The sequence below is a fragment of the Oncorhynchus gorbuscha genome, linkage group LG16 (genome assembly GCF_021184085.1).
Source record: "Oncorhynchus gorbuscha isolate QuinsamMale2020 ecotype Even-year linkage group LG16, OgorEven_v1.0, whole genome shotgun sequence".
Classification (NCBI taxonomy): Eukaryota; Metazoa; Chordata; class Actinopteri; order Salmoniformes; family Salmonidae; genus Oncorhynchus; species Oncorhynchus gorbuscha.
Genome location: NC_060188.1, coordinates 26,906,604 through 26,929,582, shown reverse-complemented (window position 1 = coordinate 26,929,582; position 22,979 = coordinate 26,906,604). Strand labels below are relative to the sequence as shown.

Below are 22,979 nucleotides of genomic sequence, written 5' to 3'. Positions count from 1 at the left end.
AGAGAGGATGGAGGAGCACCTGACATTTCACTTTATAACATGTCATTAGCTGAACTTATTATATTTTCACTACTCTCACTCTCTCGCTCTCTCTTCTCTCTGTCGTTCCGTTCCTGCTCCCAGCTGTTCCTATTCCCCTAATCATCATTTAGTCTTCCCACACCTGTTCCCGATCCTTTCCCTGATTAGAGTCCCTATTTATTCCTTTGTGATCCGTTCCTGTCCCGTCGGTTCCTTGTATTGTATTCACCATGCTGTGATTGCGTTTCGCCCTGTCCTGTCGTGTTTTTGCAGATGTGATTGTGTATCACCCTGTCCTGTCGTGTTTTGTGCCTTCATCAGATGCTGCGTGTGAGCAGGTGTCTCAGTCGACTACGGCCTGCGCCTACCCAAGCGACCTGCAGTCTGTGGCCGCTTCTCCAGTTGTTTTCCCCTCTACAATCTAGAGGATTTCTGTTATTCCGTTTTGAACATTAATAAACTCTGTTTCTGTTAAGTCGCGTTTGGGTCCTCTTTCACCTGCATGACAGAAGGAACCGACCAAGGAATGGACCCAGCGACTTCAGACGCTCGTTACACTGCCGTCGAGATCCAAGGAGCCATGCTCGGCAGACACGAGCAGGAATTGTCTGCTGCTCGCCATGCCGTGGAGAACCTGGCCGCTCAGGTTTCCGACCTCTCTGGACAGTTCCAGAGTCTACGTCTCGTGCCACCTGTTACTTCCTGGCCTGCCGAGCCTCCAGAACCTAGGGTTAATAACCCACCTTGCTACTCCGGGCAGCCCACTGAGTGCCGCTCCTTTCTCACGTGTGAGATTGTGTTCTCTCTCCAACCCAACACATACTCTAGAGAGAGAGCTCGGGTTGCTTACGTCATTTCACTCCTTACTGGCCGGGCTCGAGAATGGGGCACAGCTATCTGGGAGGCAAGGGCTGATTGCTCTAACAAGTTCCAGAACTTTAAAGAGGAGATGATTCGGTTTTTGACCGTTCAGTTTTTGGTGGGGAGGCTTCTAGGGCCCTGGCTTCCTTATGCCAAGGTGAACGGTCCATAACGGATTATTCCATTGAGTTTCGCACTCTTGCTGCCTCTAGTGAGTGGAACGAGCCGGCGCTGCTCGCTCGTTTTCTGGAGGGACTCCACGCAGTGGTTAAGGATGAGATTCTCTCCGGGAGGTTCCTTCAGATGTGGACTCTTTGATTGCTCTCGCCATCCGCATAGAACGACGGGTAGATCTTCGTCACCGGGCTCGTGGAAGAGAGCTCGCATCAACGGTGTTTCCCTGCTCCGCATCGCAACCATCTCCCTCCTCTGGCTTTGAGACTGAGCCCATGCAGCTGGGAGGGATTCGCATCTCGAATAAGGAGAGGGAACGGAGGATCACCAACCGCCTGTGCCTCTATTGCGGAGTTGCTGGACATTTTGTTAATTCATGTCCAGTAAGAGGCCAGAGCCCATCAGTAAGCGGAGGGCTACTGGTGAGCGCTACTACTCAGTCCTCTTCATCTAGATCTTGTACTACTATGTCGGTCCATCTACGCTGGACCGGTTCGGGTGCTACATGCAGTGCCTTGATTGACTCTGGGGCTGAGGGTTGTTTCATGGACGAAGCATGGGTTCGGAAACATAACATTCCTTTCAGACCGTTAGACAAGCCTACGCCCATGTTTGCCTTAGATGGTAGTCATCTTCCCAGTATCAAATTTGAGACACTACCTTTAACTCTCACAGTATCTGGTAACCACAGTGAGACTATTTCTTTTTTGATTTTCCGTTCACCGTTTACACCTGTTGTTTTGGGTCATCCCTGGCTAGTATGTCATAATCCTTCTATTAATTGGTCTAGTAATTCTATCCTATCCTGGAACGTTTCTTGTCATGTGAAGTGTTTAATGTCTGCCATCCTCCCGTTTCTTCTGTCCCTACTTCTCAGGAGGAACCTGGCGATTTGACAGGAGTGCCGGAGGAATATCATGATCTGCGCACGGTCTTCAGTCGGTCCCGAGCCAACTCCCTTCCTCCTCACCGGTCGTATGATTGTAGTATTGATCTCCTTCCGGGGACCACGCCTCCTCGAGGTAGACTATACTCTCTGTCGGCTCCCGAACGTAAGGCTCTCGAGGATTATTTGTCTGTGTCTCTTGACGCCGGTACCATAGTGCCTTCTTCTTCTTCTCCGGCCGGGGCGGGGTTCTTTTTGTTAAGAAGAAGGACGGTACTCTGCCCCTGCGTGGATTATCGAGGGCTGAATGACATAACGGTTAAGAATCGTTATCCGCTTCCCCTTATGTCATCAGCCTTCGAGATTCTGCAGGGAGCCAGGTGCTTTACTAAGTTGGACCTTCGTAACGCTTACCATCTCGTGCGCATCAGAGAGGGGGACGAGTGGAAAACGGCGTTTAACACTCCGTTAGGGCATTTTGAGTACCGGGTTCTGCCGTTCGGTCTCGCCAATGCGCCAGCTGTTTTTCAGGCATTAGTTAATGATGTTCTGAGAGACATGCTGAACATTTTTGTTTTTGTCTATCTTGACGATATCCTGATTTTTTCTCCGTCACTCGAGATTCATGTTCAGCACGTTCGACGTGTTTCTACAGCGCCTTTTAGAGAATTGTCTCTACGTAAAGGCTGAGAAGTGCTCTTTTCATGTCTCCTCCGTTACTTTTCTCGGTTCCGTTATTTCCGCTGAAGGCATTCAGATGGATTCCGCTAAGGTCCAAGCTGTCAGTGATTGGCCCGTTCCAAGGTCACGTGTCGAGTTGCAGCGCTTTTTAGGTCTAATTTCTATCGGCGTTTCATTCGTAATTTCGGTCAAGTTGCTGCCCCTCTCACAGCTCTTACTTCTGTCAAGACGTGTTTTAAGTGGTCCGGTTCCGCCCAGGGAGCTTTTGATCTTCTAAAAGAACGTTTTACGTCCGCTCCTATCCTCGTTACTCCTGACGTCACTAGACAATTTATTGTCGAGGTTGACGCTTCAGAGGTAGGCGTGGGAGCCATTCTATCCCAGCGCTTCCAGTCTGACGATAAGGTTCATCCTTGCGCTTATTTTTCTCATCGCCTGTCGCCATCTGAGCGCAACTATGATGTGGGTAACCGTGAACTGCTCGCCATCCGCTTAGCCCTAGGCGAATGGCGACAGTGGTTGGAGGGGGCGACCGTTCCTTTTGTCGTTTGGACAGACCATAAGAACCTTGAGTACATCCGTTCTGCCAAACGACTTAATGCCCGTCAAGCTCGTTGGGCGTTGTTTTTCGCTCGTTTCGAGTTTGTGATTTCTTACCGTCCGGGTAGCAAGAACACCAAGCCTGATGCCTTATCCCGTCTGTTTAGTTCTTCTGTGGCTTCTACTGATCTCGAGGGGATTCTTCCTTATGGGCGTGTTGTCGGGTTGACAGTCTGGGGAATTGAAAGACAGGTTAAGCAAGCACTCACGCACACGTCGCCGCGCGCTTGTCCTAGTAACCTCCTTTTCGTTCCTGTTTCCACTCGTCTGGCTGTTCTTCAGTGGGCTCACTCTGCCAAGTTAGCTGGTCATCCCGGTGTTCGAGGCACTCTTGCGTCTATTCGCCAGCGCTTTTGGTGGCCGACTCAGGAGCGTGACACGCGCCGTTTCGTGGCTGCGTGTTCAGACTGCGCGCAGAAGAAGTCTGGTAATTTTTTTTTCTGCTTCTGCTCCTGGTCTTGCTGGGTCTCAGTCTGTTCCCTGCCATCGCATCTCTCCTGTTCTTGTCCCTGCCCTTGCTGTGTCTCAGTCTGTCCCTAGTTCTCATTTTTTTTTTTAGAGTAGTACCCTAGTTTCCTTTTTATCGTTTTTCGTTACGGTCCTGAGGAGAGAGTTGGGTTCTTTCTCGGGACGTGCTGGACCGTTTGATCTATGATTTCCTCCGTTGCTGCCAGTGTTCCTCCTCGAGAGCGCCAGGAGGCGCTCGGTGAGTGGGGGTACTGTCATGTTTGTCATTTATTGTCATGTCTTGTCCCTGTGCTCCCCATGCTATTCGTTTCCCTCTGCTGGTCTTGTTTGGTTCTTTCCCTCCTATCTATCCCTCTCCCCTCCCTCTCTCACTCTCTCGCTCTCTCTTCTCTCTGTCGTTCCGTTCCTGCTCCCAGCTGTTCCTATTCCCCTAATCATCATTTAGTCTTCCCACACCTGTTCCCGATCCTTTCCCCTGATTAGAGTCCCTATTTATTCCTTTGTGATCCGTTCCTGTGCCGTCGGTTCCTTGTATTGTATTCACCATGCTGTGATTGCGTTTCGCCCTGTCCTGTCGTGTTTTTGCCGTGATTGTGTATCACCCTGTCCTGTCGTGTTTTGTGCCTTCATCAGACGCTGCGTGTGAGCAGGTGTCTCAGTCGACTACGGCCTGCGCCTACCCGAAGCGACCTGCAGTCTGTGGCCGCTTCTCCAGTTGTTTTCCCCTCTACAATCTAGAGGATTTCTGTTATTCCGTTTTGAACATTAATAAACTCTGTTTCTGTTAAGTCGCGTTTGGGTCCTCGTTCACCTGCATGACACATAGTGCCCTCCAAGCTCATCACTAAGCTCAGGGCTCGGGGTCTGAACCCCTCCCTGTGCAACTGGGTCCTGGACTTCCTGACAGGCTGACCCCAGGTGGTGAAGGTAGGCAACAACACCTCAACCACGCTGATCCTCAACAAGGGAGCCCCACAGGGGTGCGTGCTCAGGCCCCCCCTGTACTCCCTGTTCACCCATGACTGTGTGGCCACGCATGTCTCCAACTCAATCATCAATAGCCTAGGCCTTTAAGTGGCTAGGAATTTTGATCAAGGACCCAAACCTCTAAGAGAAAAATGATCAACATGGTCAAGGTTTATCAAACAACATCATTGCATTTGAGAGACATTCAGTAGAGATGCCCTATAAGCTATAGTGTATCTGTTTCTGATGTGGAAGAGTTCCCTGTTTCAGAAAAGAGGAAAACGCAGCTCATAGTTAAAGGTAATTGATAGTGACATCCCATAGCTAAGTAAGGGATTAAAAAATGGAAAAGTATAGGACTTTCCCCTGGATTTATTTAAGTGAGGCCCCTAAGGCCCTAGAGCAAGATTCCAACACCAACGTATTCAATTGAAACTAATAGAAGCCAAATTCAACAGATGGAGAGCATTATGTTGAACTAAGCAATCACTTTACCTTCCACAAAAGACTGTGTGTGCACCAGGGAGGAGAGAGGAATGGAGTACAGAGTGGAAGAGTAAGGGAGGAGGGGTAGAGTCACTATGGAATGAATATGGGGGCACATCAGATCTCTCCCAAAAATGTTAACAAAAGTGAATTCACCCCCCAAAAAATCCCTTATTCACCTAAAAACGTGGTAGGCTTAAGCATAAGAGTATACCATGACTACACCATTGTAGGACCTACTGTTGTACATTGTGCTGTCTCACATCCAAGACCACACGCTGATGCTTATTGTTCAGGCAAGCAGACGAATAAAGGCTTGTTCATTGGCCATGTCAGTCTCAGTTTTCATGTAATCTCATTGTTGTCGTTCTCCACAGAAACCAGTGTTTGAAGGAGAAGCGTGCTCCTATCCAGTAATGATAACAGAGACGCGCTGAAGGATTACAGACTTGGACTGAAGAAGCACAGTCCTGGCTCACTATGTGTCTCTCTGACTCCAGATAGTATTCATGTGTGTAGCCTAAGTCTTGCCAGGGCTACCAGTGACTCCGCACACATAAACGGACCAGTTTTCCAGTATAAGTCCCTCACTGGGTCAATAACCGGATGGCTTGGGGTGGAGAGTGTAGGGGAGAGGACCGGCTGCTCCAGGAGTCCTCTGCTGCCAAGTTCAGTAGACAGAAGACGAGATGAGATCCAGACATAACTCCACTGCTCCAGCCAAGGACCCCTACTCAGTCTCTCCCCCATGCCCCACACCAAAACATATACTTTATCACCTTCAGATAGAACACATTCCCCATCAGCCCTTCCTTGGTCGTACTGTAAACACTCTTGAGTTAAGGCTGTTTATGTGAGAGGCTCTTTTCCTTCACATCTCTCTCCCTTCCCCGAATCCATGCCCTTCCCATGTGACGGTGGAAACAAGCCAATTTCAAGTTAGCCCTTGAGCTCTTCTGTCAAGCTCATCTTTTCTTTAAAAAAAAACATTATATCTCAAAGTTTGCTTTGATGCTAACGCCCATTATTAGCTAGCATGCTAGCATCTGCGTAGCCCTTTAGTCCTTTCTATCACACCACCAGATAATCGCCAGGCCTCGTAGCCATGGAAACACACTTGTATTACTTTGTTTAAACAGGACTCGGGGGGGGGAAAGAGGGAAAGAGACTGGGGCAGGAGAAGAGACTGTGGGGGTGGGGGGAGAGGACTGGACCGGACCGCCCTGAGAGAGCTAGCTCATGGCGGTGATGTAACAAGGCCGTTGGAAAATGACGAGCGTGCCACATTAGTTTGTTGTTGTTTAAAATTCTTGCCCAATCGTTTCATGTTGTTGCCAACCTGGCTCTGTGCGTAGCTGATGGCAGGCCGACAGGCTGTGCCTGTTCATCCCACTACCATCTAGAAGGCGGTGACAGTACAGATGTATCAAAGCTGGGACTGAGAGACTGATAAACAACTTCTATCTCTAGGCTATCAGACTGTTAAATAGTCACCACTAGCCAGCCTCCGCCCAGTACCCTGTCCTGAACCTCAGACATCGTCACCAGCCGGCTACCACCCGGTACTCTACCCTACATCTTAGTGACTGCTGCCATATGAACGTACATACATTGATTGAACACTGGTCAGTTTAATAATGTTTAAATATTGTTTTACCCATTTCATATGTATGTATATATTGTATTCTAGTCAAGGCTCATCCTATATAACTACTGCAGTACACAGCTTTTCTATTCATCCTGTCTATACACACCAATCACATACATATACATTATTTATACTCAGGTCCGGAAACTAAGTTCCTGCAATTCTATCTATTTTGCTATGGGATTTTGAACCATCTATTTATATACTGTATTCTTCACATAGCCCATTCTAATATTTCTACTACTGTACATTGCATTTTAGTTACACTGCTTATACACACCGCATATTTATTTATATACTGGATTCTTGACATAGCTCACTGTAATATATCTACTAATGTATTGTACATATCATTCTTAGAAGATCTTGTGTAAATTCCTCTGGTGTAGAAACATACAGATTTCATTTGGATTACTGTTGCAGTGCTATTTGGGTTGTTCATGGGATTAATTCTGGCGTTTCTTAATTTCTTTCTTTTTACTTTGCATTATGTGTGTATTGTTTTGTATTGCTCAGTATTGCTGTACTGTCGTTGCTGGAAACACAAGCATTTCGCTGCACCTGCGATAACATCTGCAAATCTGCGTACGCGACCAGCAAACATTGATTTGATTTGTTCCATGATCTGTTATTGAAAGTTATTATGTTGAAGGGGCCTGACTGGCAGCTTGAAGAGAATAGGTCAACGAGTGATAAAGAGAGGCCTAGACGAGGGCAATGTTAAACTATTGCTTCTACTGTGACCGCCTTAAACGCAACCCATAGCTAAGACTGACCTCCCCTTCTCTCTCTGCCTCAACTCAGATTATGGAGACAGTATCAATCAGGAAGGGCCTTCAGAGTAGCCTTCCATATGTAGTTGGTGCTGACTCCCTAGAGTTTGAAGAGGAAAGATAGGGATTAATGCAGAAGGGTGACTAAAGCCCAAAAATTGAGAGAACAGAAGAGTAGACTGACGGTGTTTGAGTCATTTTCCCAACTGACCCTCCCCACCACAGCGAGTCAGGCCAGTAAAATATGCATGCTTACAAAGCTTATGGCATATCAGCATATAGATGGAGCCTACTTCAGGGAGAAGAGTTGTGGAGGACGTCCGTTTGGTGATTCGTCTGGGATCTGATCGCAGTATAAACGGATCAATCCCTCTTGAATATTTCAGCCCGTCGGAGACCATGTACCTGTCTGATCAGATCCAGCATGTGAAGGACTAACAGTGCAGTAGCTTCACTTAGCGTGATTGGTCAACCATTTAACATGAATTACCATCTCTGATATCATCTAGGAGATCTATCCACCTGTCTGCCTATCCACCATATGGAGTTGGGATGGACAGCTACGTGACCAAAGACAGTGGGATGTCTCGGAAAAATAACCCTTACTGCACATGTAGCAGTGGCTAAAAAAAGTATGTGAACCCTTTGGAAAGACCTGGACCTCTGCATAAATTGGTCAAAACATTTGATCTGATCTTCATCTAAGTCACAATAGACAAGCACAGTCTGCTTAAACTAATAACACACAAGCAATCATACGTTTTCATGTCTTTATTGAACACACTGTGTAAACACTCTCAGTGCAGGGTGGGAAAAGTATGTGAACCCTTGGATTTAATAACTGATTGACCCTCTTTTGGCAGCAATAACCTCAACCAAACGTTGTATGTAGTTGTGGATCAGACCTGCACAACGGTCAGGAGGAATTTTGGACCATTCCTCTTTACAAAACTGTTTCAGTTCAGCAATATTCTTGGGATGTCTGGTGTGAACGGTTCTCTTGAGATTATGCCACAGCATCTCAATCAGGCGTATTTTCTGTTAAAGCCATTCTGTTGTTGATTTACTTCTGTATTTTGGGTCGTTGTCCTGTTGCATTATCCAACTTCTGTTGAGCTTCAATTGGCAGACAGATAGCATAACATTCTCCTGCAAAATGTCTTGATAAACTTGGGAATTCATTTTCCTGCCCATGATAACAAGCTGTCCAGCCCTGAGGCAGCAAAGCAGCTCCAAACCATGCTGCTCCCTCCACCATACTTTACAGTTGGGATGAGGTTTTGATGTTGGTGTGCTGTGCCTTTTTTTCTCCACACATAGTGTTGTGTGTTCCTTCGAAACAACTCAACTGTAGTTTCATCGGTTCACAGAATATCTTCTCAGTAGAGCTGTGGAACTTCCAGGTGCTCTTTTGCGAACTTCAGAAGTGCAGCAATATCTTTTTTGGACAGCAGTGGCTTCTTCCGTGGTGTCCTCCCATGAACACCGTTCTTGTTTAGTGTTTTACGTATCGATGACTCATCAACAGAGATGTTAGCATGTTCCAGAGATTTATGTAGGTCTTTAGCTGACACTCTCAGATTCTTTTTAACCTCGTTGAGCATTCTACACTGTGCTCATGCAGTCATTTTTGCAGGACGGCCACTCCTAGGGAGAATAGCGACAGTGCTGAACTTCCTCCATTTATAGCCAATTTGTCTTACCGTGGACTGATGAACATCAAGGGTTTTAGAGATACTTTTGTAACCCTTTCCAACCTTTCAACAATTCTTCATCTATAGGTTTTCTGAGATCCCTTTTGTTCGATGTATGGTTCACATCAGGCAATGCTTCTTGTGAATAGCAAACTCACATTTTGTGGGTGTTTTTTATAGGGCAGGGCAGCTCTAACCAATATCTCCAATCTCATCTCATTGATTGGACTCCAGGTTAGCTGACTTCAATTAGCTTTTGGAGAAGTCATTAGACTAGGGGGTTCACATACCTTTTCCAACCGACACTGTGAATGTTTAAATGATATATTCAATATAGACAGGAAAAATACAATAATTTGTGTGTTATTAGTTTAAGCGCACTTTGTTTGTCTATTGTTGTGACTTAGATGAAGATCATATCAAATTTGATGACCAATTTATGCAGAAATCCAGGTAATTCCTAAGGGTTCACCTACTTTTTCGACCTGCCTCTGTGTGTAGCTGACGGCTGTGTCTGTCTGTTTGTTCCATCATCTGTTTAGATGAAAGGTTTTGAAGAAAATAGGTCAATGAGTGATAAAGAGATGCCTAGACTTCTGTAGCTCAGTTGGTAGAGCATGGCGCTTGTAACGCCAGGGTAGTGGGTTCGATTCCCGGGACCACCCATACGTAGAATGTATGCACACATGACTGTAAGTCGCTTTGGATAAAAGCGTCTGCTAAATGGCATATATTATTAGGGCAATGTAACTGTGACAGCCTTCAATGTAACCCATAGCTAAGACCCTTCAAATGGACCTCCCCTTCTCTCTCTGCCTCAACTCAAGATCATGGAGTAGCCTTCCATAAGTAGTTGGTGCTGACTCCCTAGAGTTTGAAGAGGAGAGAAAGGGACTTATGCAGAAGAGTGACTAAACCAGACAAGTTGAGTGAAAGAACAGAAGTGGACAGAAGAGTTGTGTCAAAACAGCCAGCTTCAGTCAGCTGTTCTAGCACACTCTACTGGTGTTCTTCAGTCATTCAGAAAGTCCTAAACTTATTTGAGTTCTTATTGGTCAAGGTCACGCTACTCGTCCTCCTGCATGAGGTCACATACCTTTGCAGTTTGGATGTTTTATTGTGCGTGCAGCTTAACATAGAGATCTTTATGTCTTGTGGGTTTGGAGCCAAGTAGCGTCTGTTGTAAATAATTGTATTGTGTTGAGCTTGTTAGTAAGCTCGCGCTCCCGTTAGCGTGTGCGAGCATTAGCATTTGTATTAAGATTTAGATGCACTATTGTAAAGTGACTGTTCCACTGGATGTCATAAGGTGAATGCACCAATTTGTAAGTCGCTCTGGATAAGAGCGTCTGCTAAATGACTTAAATGTAAATGTAAATGTATTCCGAATGCATTAGGATTTAGCATGCTTATTAGCGATTAGCCCTTTGTTAGCATTTCTCATGCATGGTGCCAGGTACATGCATGGTGCCAGGTACATGCTATAATTAAGCAATAAGGCCAAAGAGGGTGTGGTATATGTCCAATATACCATGGCTAATGGCTATTCTTTTACACGGCGCAACACAGAGTACCTGGATACAGCCATTAGCTATGGTGTATTGGCCATATACCACAACCCCCCGAGGTGCCTTTTTGTTATTATAAACAGGTTACCAACATAATTAGACCGGTAAATAGTAATTCTGTGTCATACCTGTGGTACAGTCTGATATACCACAGATTTCAGCCAATCGGCACTCAGGGTTTGAACCACCCGGTTTATAATCTGGGCTATATTCTGTAGACATTTCTACATTGCTGTATTTCCTATATATTTGTTTATATACAGGACCTCGAGCTTATGGAGCCCGTTTACTAGTTCATTTATGCTAGGCCTTTTTACAGTGTTGTACACGAGCTTGTACTTTCATGTCATGCGTATCATATTAGTGCTACAGCCTACATTTATTTATCCTTTCTTTTCAGAACCACAATCATTCTCAGACACAATTAATGTCCGTTCTCACTGGATGGGATTCTCAATTATCTGAACCAAGAGTGGTCAGATGTGTGTGATGTGTGTATGAATGTGGACATCTCCTTCCATTAAACTCCCCTTAACCTGGACATCCGCCTCATCCTTGTTCTTTAGGCTGGTAGCGGTTGCTTCCGCGCCTTAAGGTTTCTTCTTACATTCACGGTCCTTCGATTCTCTACAACCATACCCATATCTTTCGAGTATAACAGAGTTATTTTCTAACTGACCCTCCCCACCACAGCGAGTCAGACCAGGAAAATATGCATGCTTACAAAGCTTATGGCATATCAGCATAGTAATAGTAGCCTATTTCAGGGAGAAGAGTTGTGGAGGACGTCAGTTTGGTGATTCGTCTGGGATCTGATCGCAGTATAAATGGAGAAATCCCTCTTGAATATTTCAGCCCATTGGAGAGCATGTCTATATCATCTGGGAGATCTATCCACCTGTCTGCCTATCCACCATATGGTGTTGGGATGGACAGCTACGTGACCAAAGACAGTGAGATGTCTCGGAAAAATAACCCTTACTGCACATGTAGCAGTGGCTAAAAATAACCCTGTACCAGCTTGTCTCTCTCTCTCTCTCTCTACCATTTTGGTCATGTGTACTGCAGACCCTTAAAGATGCTCAATTGACCGAAAGGATTCTCTTGGACAACTCAGAGTTGCATGGCCCTTGGTTTCAGACTAGACATATACAGTGTACTGTATGTTTTCAGCTGCTCATTCACGTCTATTCGTTAAAAGATCATTATGTCAGATTTGACATAAATTTGACATGAATGAATATTATAAGCTAAAACACTTGTGTCAGCAAAGAAGCAAATCAAATGTCTCCCTCTCTCTGTGCCTTTCCTTCCCTCTCTGTGTAGCTGAGTCTGGCTGCCGGGGAGTAACAGGTTGTCTCTGCTGCGGTGGCCCCTGAGATTGGCTGTTGTGCTCAGCTCTTCTCTCCTGCTGACGAGGACAGAGAGAGACAGAGCCCATGCAGCCACGACTGGCCCAGCTAAGCCAATGGGGCATGAGCAGTGAACGCTGCTGGACAAATCGTGCGTCCTTCGCCGTGCACAGCACTGTGACACAGATCCCCTACTGGATTCTTATAGACGACCACCTCAGTCTCTGCACCCTGCAGATGACCCTTGCGAGTGTGCTGATATTTTGTGTGTGTGTGTGTGTGTGTGTGTGTGTGTGTGTGTGTGTGTGTGTGTGTGTGTGTGTGTGTGTGTGTGTGTGTGTGTGTGTGTGTGTGTGTGTGTGTGTGTGTGTGTGTGTGTGTGTGTGTGTGTGTGTGTGTGTGTGTGAGTGAAAGGACTTTCTCTGTGTGTTCCACCGCAGCGGAGACAACCTGCTGATAATTTGTCACAGTGTTTCACAGCGTGTTTCACCTTAGTATCATACTGTGTGTGTGTGAGTGTGTGTTAGTCTAGAGCTGCTTATTAGCCACAGAGCTTAGAACTCAGGCAGGCGAAGAAAGGTTTTGGTTTAAGGAGCCAAGATACAGTATCTCAATATAATATGTTTCAAGCGGCACTGGCTATGTGATTATGTTTAAACAGTGCAACTGTGCATCCTCCGTCCTGACTATATTTCACCCTAGCAACAGCTGCACCTCACACGCAAACGTCCATATGCATACACCCACACACGACACACATAGATCTCAGTTTAATTGAGTGAACGACCAGCGTCTGTGGTTAAAGTACATTCCTTCCTACTGCGTGTAGTGCAGCCAGCTTTCAGCTATGCGGCTCCACCCCTTTAGTGACTTGCGGGCAGTAGGCATGAGACCCGTCGCCACGCGTTACGGGCCGTGCCGTCTCCTCCACGCTTGTACGTAAATGCATCATGGAACCCTGACTCATGAGTCTGAGAAATTTGTGTGAATATGTATGTCAGAGCGTAAACGTCTCTGTGTGTAAGAGCAGTGTGTGAATCTGTGTGTGTCTGAGACTGTGTATGTGTGTGTGTGTCTGAGAGGGAGAGAGAGAGAGAGAGAGAGAGAGACGATGTGTGTGTGTTACACGAGGCACATGTGTCTGAGCAGATCCCAGTGCTCAGCAGTGACTTTCCCAGTGGGAAGGAGTCTCATGGCTGTATGCATTTTGCTGTGCTGCTCACCTCTCCTTAGGAGCACACACTGAGGTAAACCAGACATCACAGTCTGTACACACACACACACACACACACACACACACACACACACACACACACACACACACACACACACACACACACACACACACACACACACACACACACACACACACACACACACACACACACACACACACACACACACACACACACACACACACACACACACACACACACCCGCATGCACACACAGACATTTTCCTTTGCATTACAGACCTTTAAAACACTGACATAAAGTTTCTGATGTCTGGTCTGATGAACATTCATGGCTCTCTATAAGCCTGTCTTCAATATCTGAGGGGTGTAAGAAAATGAACAAAATGACACAGTTGACTTTTTCCCCAGAAAAATGACCCTGATAAGTATGGGTGTATCGTGAATCATGACGATATGGATTCTCTTCGTTAGGAAAATGACCAATTTCTCTTGCTTAGCAAAAATGAAAGACTCATCGTTGCACGTGGAATGTCAACTACAGACATTTGTGTTTTAAGGGAGGGTGACCGCAGGGGACATTCTCCTCAGACTGACGTCAAGTCGTGATGAGTCACGAGGACAAGGACACAGTCCTTCCCCATTGCTCACTGTGTAGTTTTGTTAGAATGTTTGGAAGGGTTGGGATGAAGCAGAAGTCAAATTTCAGTTGGACCTTTTTTGTGTCCGATTGCCAAACAAAGTGATGCTAATCGCGTGTTTTGGACTACAGACGCCCCACCACATTTCTGTGTCAGTGTTAAGAAGAAGCAAGGACAAAGAACGTGTGTAGTTGCAGTGCGCACTCATTAATCTTACACATTAATTAGAAGGGGGGGGGATGCATTTTTAGTTAAGAGCAATTAAAGAAAACCGCATGTGTAACAGTATGACTTTTAAACCGTCCCCTCGCCCATACCCGGGCGCGAACCAGGGACCCTCTGCACACATCGACAACAGTCACCCTCGAAGCATCGTTACCCATCGCTCCACAAAAGCCACGGCCCTTGCAGAGCAAGGGGAACTACTGCTTCAAGGTCTCAGAGCAAGTGACGTAACCGATTGAAACGCTATTTAGCGCGCACCGCTAACTAAGCTAGGCGTTTCACATCCGTTACACAAGGTCAAAGTCTTCGACGTAGTCGACCTTTCTCAAGAAAGCAACTTTCATTTAACACACCCATCTCCCCACACACACGTTTAAAAATCCTCTACTCGCTTTCTTAACTCACATACAGCATGACCTTCTGTCAGTGGATAGAGGAATGCTTTGTGTCACAAAACGGTCATCAAGTGTTCAATGAATTGTCTCAATATCTTAGTGAAATTGAAACGGTTCTAAGAGACTAGCCAAATGTATAATCCAGAGCAAACAGTTCCAAGATGTTCTACAAGACCAGCTCAATCCACAACCCATAGCCAAGATCCAAGATGTTCTACAAGACCAGCTCAATCCACAACCCATAGCCAAGATCCAAGATGTTCTACAAGACCAGCCCAATCATCATACCAGTACTGTTCCACAACATAAACCACATCAAAACCCAGAGACATACAGCCCCCCCCAAAAAATGAACATATGCCCTTCTAATTTTGCCATAACGTCATACCAGACCAAAACTGTCAGTAACACACAACAAACCCAATTTACAACAACCATTTACACTATTCGATAAAACACGTCCCTTCATTCTTTTTTTATTTTTTATTTTACATTTTTTTAACCAGGCAAGTCAGTTAAGAACATATTCTTATTTTCAATGATGGCCTGGGAACAGTGGGTTAACTGCCTGTTCAGGGGCAGAACGACAGATTTGTACCTTGTCAGCTCGGGGGTTTGAACTCGCAACCTTCCGGTTACTAGTCCAACGCTCTAACCACTAGGCTATACTTTAAGATTATTCTCATTTACATTTACATTTAAGTCATTTAGCAGACGCTCTTATCCAGAGCGACTTACATTCTCCATTTTTGTTTTGTTTTTGACAAGTCTAAAGCACTAGCCAAGAGGAAAATGGAGGGAATCTAAAGCATTTGCATTTCAGACACAAAGCCACAGTCTTCTCTGTCTGTGCGCTGTGCGACCAGGTTTAAATCTGAGGTGTGTTTACGTCTGCTAAACCCGATGTACACATAATGCCCAGGCATTTCAGCTCTTGTCCCATGCAGCTAGAAAATTGGACGGAGAGTGAGGAACCCTCTACAATGACATTCACTATTCAAAGAAGGAAAATGTCAAATCCTTTTCTGAAAGAGCACACTGCATTTTCAGGACATCTTTTGCAAGATACAGTCCGTCGGCCTACACCATTATTCAGACGTCGACCATTTTTAGGTCGATGATTAGCCTACTATTTTAAAACAGCTGTGATTTATTTTACATTCTACACTATTACTCAAGGGGAGACGAATCTCTCTCTTCTAGCACCTAGCAGACTAATATCCATGATTTATTCCATCCGTTTATCCATTATTTGTATTCTCTACAGTAGAAGTCTGGCCCAGTGGTTTCCCCCAACAGATGATTCAACAGAGAGCAATTTGTGTGTTTTGAATGGAGATATTAGAAGAGCACATCAGTCTTGATGATAAAGAACTGATGTGGGAGATGGTGTTCTTTTTTTTGTTGCTACCACACAGAATCTGCTACTCATCCCTCTCTCAGCACTGGGGCCAGGGAGGCTGGTCTCCCTGCTGACCCCTCCTCCTCCCTGCAGTGGTCGGGTCTCCCACCCACTCTCCAGGGACTAAGATGAGAGCTCAGGATTAAGGGGTTGTTGGGGGGGGGGACAGAGATAAACTGCCTAAGAAAAGTGTGCACCACAGTCCCATGGTGGAAATGAAGAGAAATGCCAAAACACACCTTGTAAATTTAAAAGCAGAGAGAGGAGGACAAGAAGGTATTAGGAAAACAGGGCCAATGAGGGGATGAAGATGGTCATTTCACCAAAGGGGAGACAGAATAAATACATGTCATCTGTATTTAACACAAACCAATACGTAGGATTCATGGCTAGAGCTTTTCTGTTGGTGCTGGGCTATGTAAAATGTATCTACATTTTGTAGACAGACATTGTATTGTGTGTCTGCAGCTTGGTGCAGTCACTGTATAACACGCTGAAGTCCATCCCAGTCTGTCAGTGTTAGATACTACACAGAAACCGGATGTATACTGAATCAAAATATCAAACGTAACATGCAAATATTTCAAAGATTTTACTGAGTTACAGTTCATATAAGGAAATCAGTCAATTGAAATAAATTATTTAGGCCCTAATCTATGGATTTCACATGACTGGGAATACAGATATGCATCTGTTGGTCACAGATACCGTACTTTAAAAAAAAAGTAGGGGCTTGGATCATTAAACCAGTCAGTATCTGATGTGACTAGCATTTGTCTTATGCAGTGCAACACACCTCCTTCGCATAGAATTGATCAGGCAGTTGATTGTGGTCGGTGGAATGTTGTCTCACTCTTCAATGACTGTGTGAAGGAGCTGGATATTGCCGGGAACTGGAAAGCTATGTTGTACACAGGGATCCAGAGCATCCCAAACATGCTTAATTAATGGGTGACATGTCTGGTGAGTATGCAGGCCATGGAGGAACTGGAAAATGTTCAGCTTCCAGGTATTGTGTACAAATCCTTGCGACAAAAGGCTGTGTATTATCATGCTGAAACATGAAGTGATGGCGGCGGATGAATGGCACGACAATGGGCCTCAGGATCTTGCCATCGATAAAATGCAACTGCGTTCATTGTCCGTAGCTTGTGGCACTCTGTTCAGAAGGTTGTCATCAGCAAGCCTCTCACCGCCACACAACGCCATACACGTGGTTGTGAGGCCGGTTGGACGTACTGCCAAATTCTATAAAACAACATTGGAGGCGGCTTATGGTTGAGAAATTAACATTCAATTACCTAGAAACAACTTTGGTGGACATTCCTGAAGTCGGCAAGCCAATTGCACACTCCCTCAAAACTTGATACATCTGTGGAATTGTGTTGTGTGACAAAACTGCACATTTTAGAGTTGCCTTTTATTGTTCCCAGCACAAGGTGCACCTGTGTAATGATCATGCTGGGTTTTTTTCAGCTTCTTAATATGCCACACCTGTCAGGTGGATGGATTATCTTGGCAAAGGAGAAATGCTCAACAGTTGGACGACATTAACAAGATCAACATTTTAGAGAAATAAGCTTTTTGTCTGTATGTAACATTTCTGGGATCTTTTATTTCAGCTCATGAAACATGGGACCAACGCTTTACATGCTGAGTTTATATTTTTGTTCAGTGTATATGTAATGTGCATAAGGGATAATGGAACAGGAACTCATTGCAGTAACATAAGAATGGAATATCCAGGCTATGTCTGGGGTTAATCATACCAAGTGATGGGAGTGCCTCTGACTGAACCAGTTACAGATACATTAAATACATCCAGGGAGAGGGAAGTTGGTCAAAATGAATACTTGCATGGATTAGAGAATCAGGTGGCTAATAAAGCAACACCCACGGAATGGAGAGAAACGGAAAAGGTGGCTGTGGGGAGGAGGGCCATTTCTGAAAATCACGGTATACCTTTCTTCCCCTGTCCACGACTCACTCTTTTGCTCCTTTAATAAAAAATAATAATAATGTCATTGTTATATAATAGTAATGTCATAAAAGTAAAAGATACATCATGTTTAATGTTACCATATTCGCATGAAGACAAAAACACAAGATATTCTGAATAGCCTAAAAACAATCTGTATATCTTGACAACTACAGTTCCCTTGTGTATTGTTTTATTGTGCATAGTAGTAAATACTGAACACGATGAACTGTAGCTAACGCTCCAGAGCCTATTGTCCCCAACTCATTGACTGTGGTTACCGAACGTTTGTTAATCCCATTAATCGAGCGCACTGCACACGATCGTTAATTAATCTATGAGAAACCAAGCACTAGTTCCGAAAAGCTACATATATTTAAATGAAAGCATACTAAAAAACACAATCATCCAACATGACAACTGCCAATATTCTGTAACAAAGGATAGGATAATGAAGCGCTTATTGACATGCAAACCGAATACACGTATTTGAAATAACCATACAATTAACCGGTGATAAGACTATTCATTTGAGATTGGCAAACGGATTGCACTCAGAAAATAGATTTTACGTCGCGCAATTTAGCCGCCACAATCTAATCCGCCTCTCCAACCACATGTGCAGGTGTGGTCGGTTGAGAGTTGCCCTCCTGGTGATACTAAGGCACAGTAGGTCTGTAGGCAACATAACAGTGAAACAGGCCATGCAAAATGTAGATCACAATTTACGAGAAAAAAAACAGACCGTGCAAAAATGTGCGTTCGATTTGCCATTGTTGCAAAGGCGCATTGGTTACCCAAGGCTAACCAAAACGCACTACGGAACACAGCCTCGTGCAGACAATGAATAGGCAAATAAAGAGCAGCATCGTTATTGTATAGGGCAGAAATTCTTACCGCTATGCGAGTCTGTGAAGATGCTTTAATATAGATGCGGTGTCCCGGGAAATTGTTTTGTCGGTTCTGGCTTTACACACAGTCCAAACTTCAATTTGTCGGTGTTAATATGGTTGGCTCCAATTCTCAAGAGAACGTGAAGAGTATCTCATCGCATCAGGCAAAGCTTGTGCATTATTTGTCCATGTTCCTAGGATAACTATTATTCTCTCATGATTACAAGTACGTCGATTAAAGCAAAGTTCTCTGCTGCGTAAAATGCATTCCAAATCCCAAATGAGCGCATTCCTGAACAGTCTACGTTCTTGTTATTTCGGTAGCCTACTAGTGAAAGTGGGATGCATAGTCAGTTGTCCAACTGAACCTATTCAACTGAAATGTGTCTTCCGCATTAACCCAACCCCTCTGAATCAGAGAGGTGCGGGGTCTTTCTTAATCGACATCCACGTCTTCGGCGCCCTTGCTCAGGGGCAGAACGACAGATTTTTTACCTTGTCAGCTCGGGGATTCGATCCCGAAACCTTTCGGTTACTAGTCCAACGCTCTAGTAGTAGGCTACATGCGCCAGTTGTCGGGTCTAAAGGCTTCTTGCATATGGAACAGTAGCATCAGCTTCTCAGACAAATTATTTTGTTCATGTCAGTCGCTGAATTGGGTTGCCACAATTCAACATTTCTAACAAAGCCACGAATCGCTCACATCTTATTGTTCCTTCTTGGGTCGCTTCATCGTCGGAAAACCAGAGTTTATGTCTTGTGCAAGTGACTTCAGCTGGTTTAATCCACCTCAATCCGACAGTGACTTCTCCTCTCGTATCTATTATGGCAGGCGAGCGTTTGTTTACCATTTGGCATGACATAGTCGCTGGCTAGACTTCGAGCTGACACGTTTTGGTTGAAGATACGATGGACACCGGAGAGTGACAGCTCGATTTTCTGTCAGAAGCGCAGTGATGTCGATGTGATGCGAAAGAACAGTGGGATGTTGCGCATCTTTGACAGTGCGCGTGCCCGTCAGGTTACACATTTGGATTTTGGTGACACAACTCGTCATAAACATCACCGCACGTTGAGGAGGCAATTCCTTTGCATTAGCAAACAACTATTTCAATATATGAGCTATATCAGGGAGGGAACATTTCAATGGAACAAATTAAATTGTGTAAAAGTTAAGTTACCTTACCTTGAACTGTCTGCAGAATTAGATGTGCAAATATTGTGATAACCTAATTTTGTAAGCTATTTCTCCTCCAAATGAACTGTTAAAATGTTAGAGTAACCTAATCCACATCTAATTCCCTATTAACGCACAAGCCCCATAGAATGTTGACTTTGCCTCAATGGCCAATTCAAAATCGAATTGACTCTACTTACCCCAAAAATGCCTGATGTAAGATTTACGTTTCTTATGAAAGGAGCTGTTGCGCTGACACCGGGTTTTCTACTTCTTCCATCACAGAGAAGCGCGCGAAGAGACACGGAAAGTTCCAACGGTAGAACAATGTAAGTCCTTTTAGAGATAGCCTTGTGGCAATGAAATGGAGAGTGACAACGGAACCGGGTTCCCGCTGTGACCAGCGGCAGTCTCTCATCCTCTCTCCACAGTGATAGCTCCCTGTCAAATCAGGACAGGCTTGACAGGATTGGTTGGGTCTGGGCTCTGCCTGTGAGGGCGCCCAGAGAAGAGGCTGATGCCAGGTTTACACTCGTTTTTTTCTGTTCAGTTGCTGCTGCTCAACACCAAGAGCCCGAGGAGAGAGGAAAGTTGGGATCCCAATACAACTTTGATGACTTCACTCGGTTGGATGACCCATAATGCAGAGTGTAATTGACAGTCTCCACCACCAGGCCAAAGACAACAATGTCCCAAGGGGAAGATTAAGTTCCAAAAGAGTCCCTTCCATATCATGATCCCATAGAGTCAAATCTTCCATTCTTGATTCACTGGAAATAACGTTAACATTCTCACTCCTGCTCTATACTGGAAAGGAACATAGCCACTCCATCCATCCATCCATCCATCCATCCATCCATCCATCCATCCATCCATCCATCCATCCATCCATCCATCCATCCATCCATCCATCCATCCATCCATCCATCCATCCCCTAACTAACTGCTCAGTACTGAGAAATCTGTCCTTCTGCCACTGAACAAGGCAGTTGACCCACTGTTCCTAGGCTGTCAACTGACTTGCCTAGTTAAATAAAGGTACAATTTAAAAAAAAATGATATGGGGCCTGGTCTTGATCTGCCTTTGTGTGAAGCCTCAAGCCAGGGAACACATGGCTAACTGAAACCAGGCTAGTTAAGTTTGAGACCTAATTCTTCAATGTGGGTCCAATGTATTCCACCCAGTCTGTCTCGCTTCTTCTGTCAGGCATGTGTCTGTGCAGCCATCCCCCCAGCCCGACTCTCCCTGCCTAGCTGCTTGTGTTCTGCAGTGTGGCCTGACCCTCACAGATCCTGTGATCTCTCATCATCGGAGGATGATGATTCAGTGTTTTGGGTCCTTCAGGTGCCCTAGGGGTGAGAGAGTCAACACAGTCATGCATTTTTTTCTTTTCCCCTTTGTTCGTTCAGTATTCCGACCTTTCCCGGACCAACACTTGTCACGGACCGGCCAGCCAGGCAGCAATGGCGCCCCCCTGTGTCTCTAGGACATGTGTGACTATTCAGGGAGGAAAGGATGGAGGGGAGGTCAGGGTAGCCACAAACCCTCCTCCCCGTTAAAGGATTAGGAAATAACCTCTACGTATTCATGCAGCTCTGTCATCAAGCCACCTACCCTCTACCAGTCTCTAGCCATCTGCTGATAAAGGGAGACATATATTTAGCATTTAGCCACCAGTCTCTGCTCAGTCTATGGGTATTGTGGTTGGGTCACACTAACAAACTAATGTAAATAATGATATATTATTACATTTCTTATCACAGTAGACATGAATATGTTTTCTGCTGGCGGGGGGTGGGTGGATGTGAGAGGAATGTATGTGACTGCTTGTGATGGAGAGGTGAGACTGAAAGAGAGAAGGAGGCAGATGACAGAACCAGAGGTGTAGGAGAAGATAGACAGAGCGAGGAGATGAAAAGAGGGGGGAATCAAGCAGATGAAAAGGAGGATGAAAAGAGACAGATGAGAGAAGAGAGGGAAGGCCTTGCTGGGGAGGGTGCCCTCAGCCAGGCCATAGCAGAGCGGTCTCTAGTGTCTCTCGTCTATATTTAGCAGCAGTCCACAGATTGCAGCGAGCGCTCAGGGGACGTGCATTCAGACCGGCAGGAACCGCTGCCATCCGTCCCACTGCCCAGGGCCACGCACGATCACAACTCACGCCAGCCAGCACGGGGTAGGGAGAGAGATAGGACCACTGCAGAGGGTTAGAAGACACATTCACACACTGCACAGTACATAGCAGCAGTGTGGGAGAGGGATTTGATCACATACACGGTCACAACAGACGCCATCGAAGGAGGGGAGGGGACCTGGTTAATTACCAACAAACTGAGACTCTTGTAACTGCTATGTTTGACACGGACAATACTGATTACATCAGACCATAAACATGTACAAGATACAAAAAGTAAAGTCATAAAACGCTGCATTTAAAGGCTCAGTGCAGCCAAAAACATTATTTCCCTGTGTTGATCTATTTCACACTTTGACTTTGGAATAACACTGTGAAATTGTGAAAATTATGATGCCCTTTTAGTGCAAGAGCGGTTTGAAAAGAACAGCTGAAATGCCATCCTTTTTTGGTGGGATGGAATTTTGACCTGCCTGGTGACATTAGTAAATTAGTTAAACAGGCCAATAAGTAAGAGGGTTCCAAACCTCTCTGCCAATAACAGCAGGTTTAAAATGTTCCCCTCCCAGACAGTCCTAACAAAACTGTTTGAGAAATTACTCTTCGGTAAGAAGCTATTTGCTTATTTGTACCATTTTAATGATTTTAATGATATGATATCTAGATTTAAAAAATAGCTGCATTGGACTTCTAATAACCTGCTGGAACATTCCATATCTTAATGTACCGATGTCTCCGCAAATGAAAACCACACCCACAGAGTCC

At 45.2% G+C, this 22,979-nt stretch overlaps 1 protein-coding gene across 2 annotated transcripts in view; it reads right to left on the bottom strand.

The window, feature by feature from the left end:
- The window catches only part of LOC124000818 (gap junction gamma-1 protein-like), a 45,432-nt gene extending 25,047 nt beyond the window's left edge, over positions 1–20,385 (bottom strand). The window contains exon 1 of one of the 2 annotated variants that reach the window (XM_046307445.1): positions 20,283–20,385. The gene's annotated coding sequence lies outside the window, so the exon portion shown is untranslated. Of the gene's footprint in view, positions 1–18,909; positions 19,337–20,282 lie in introns of those variants that run through there. The other variant, XM_046307444.1, reaches the window with a different exon arrangement.
- Positions 20,386–22,979: the final 2,594 nt, after the last annotated feature.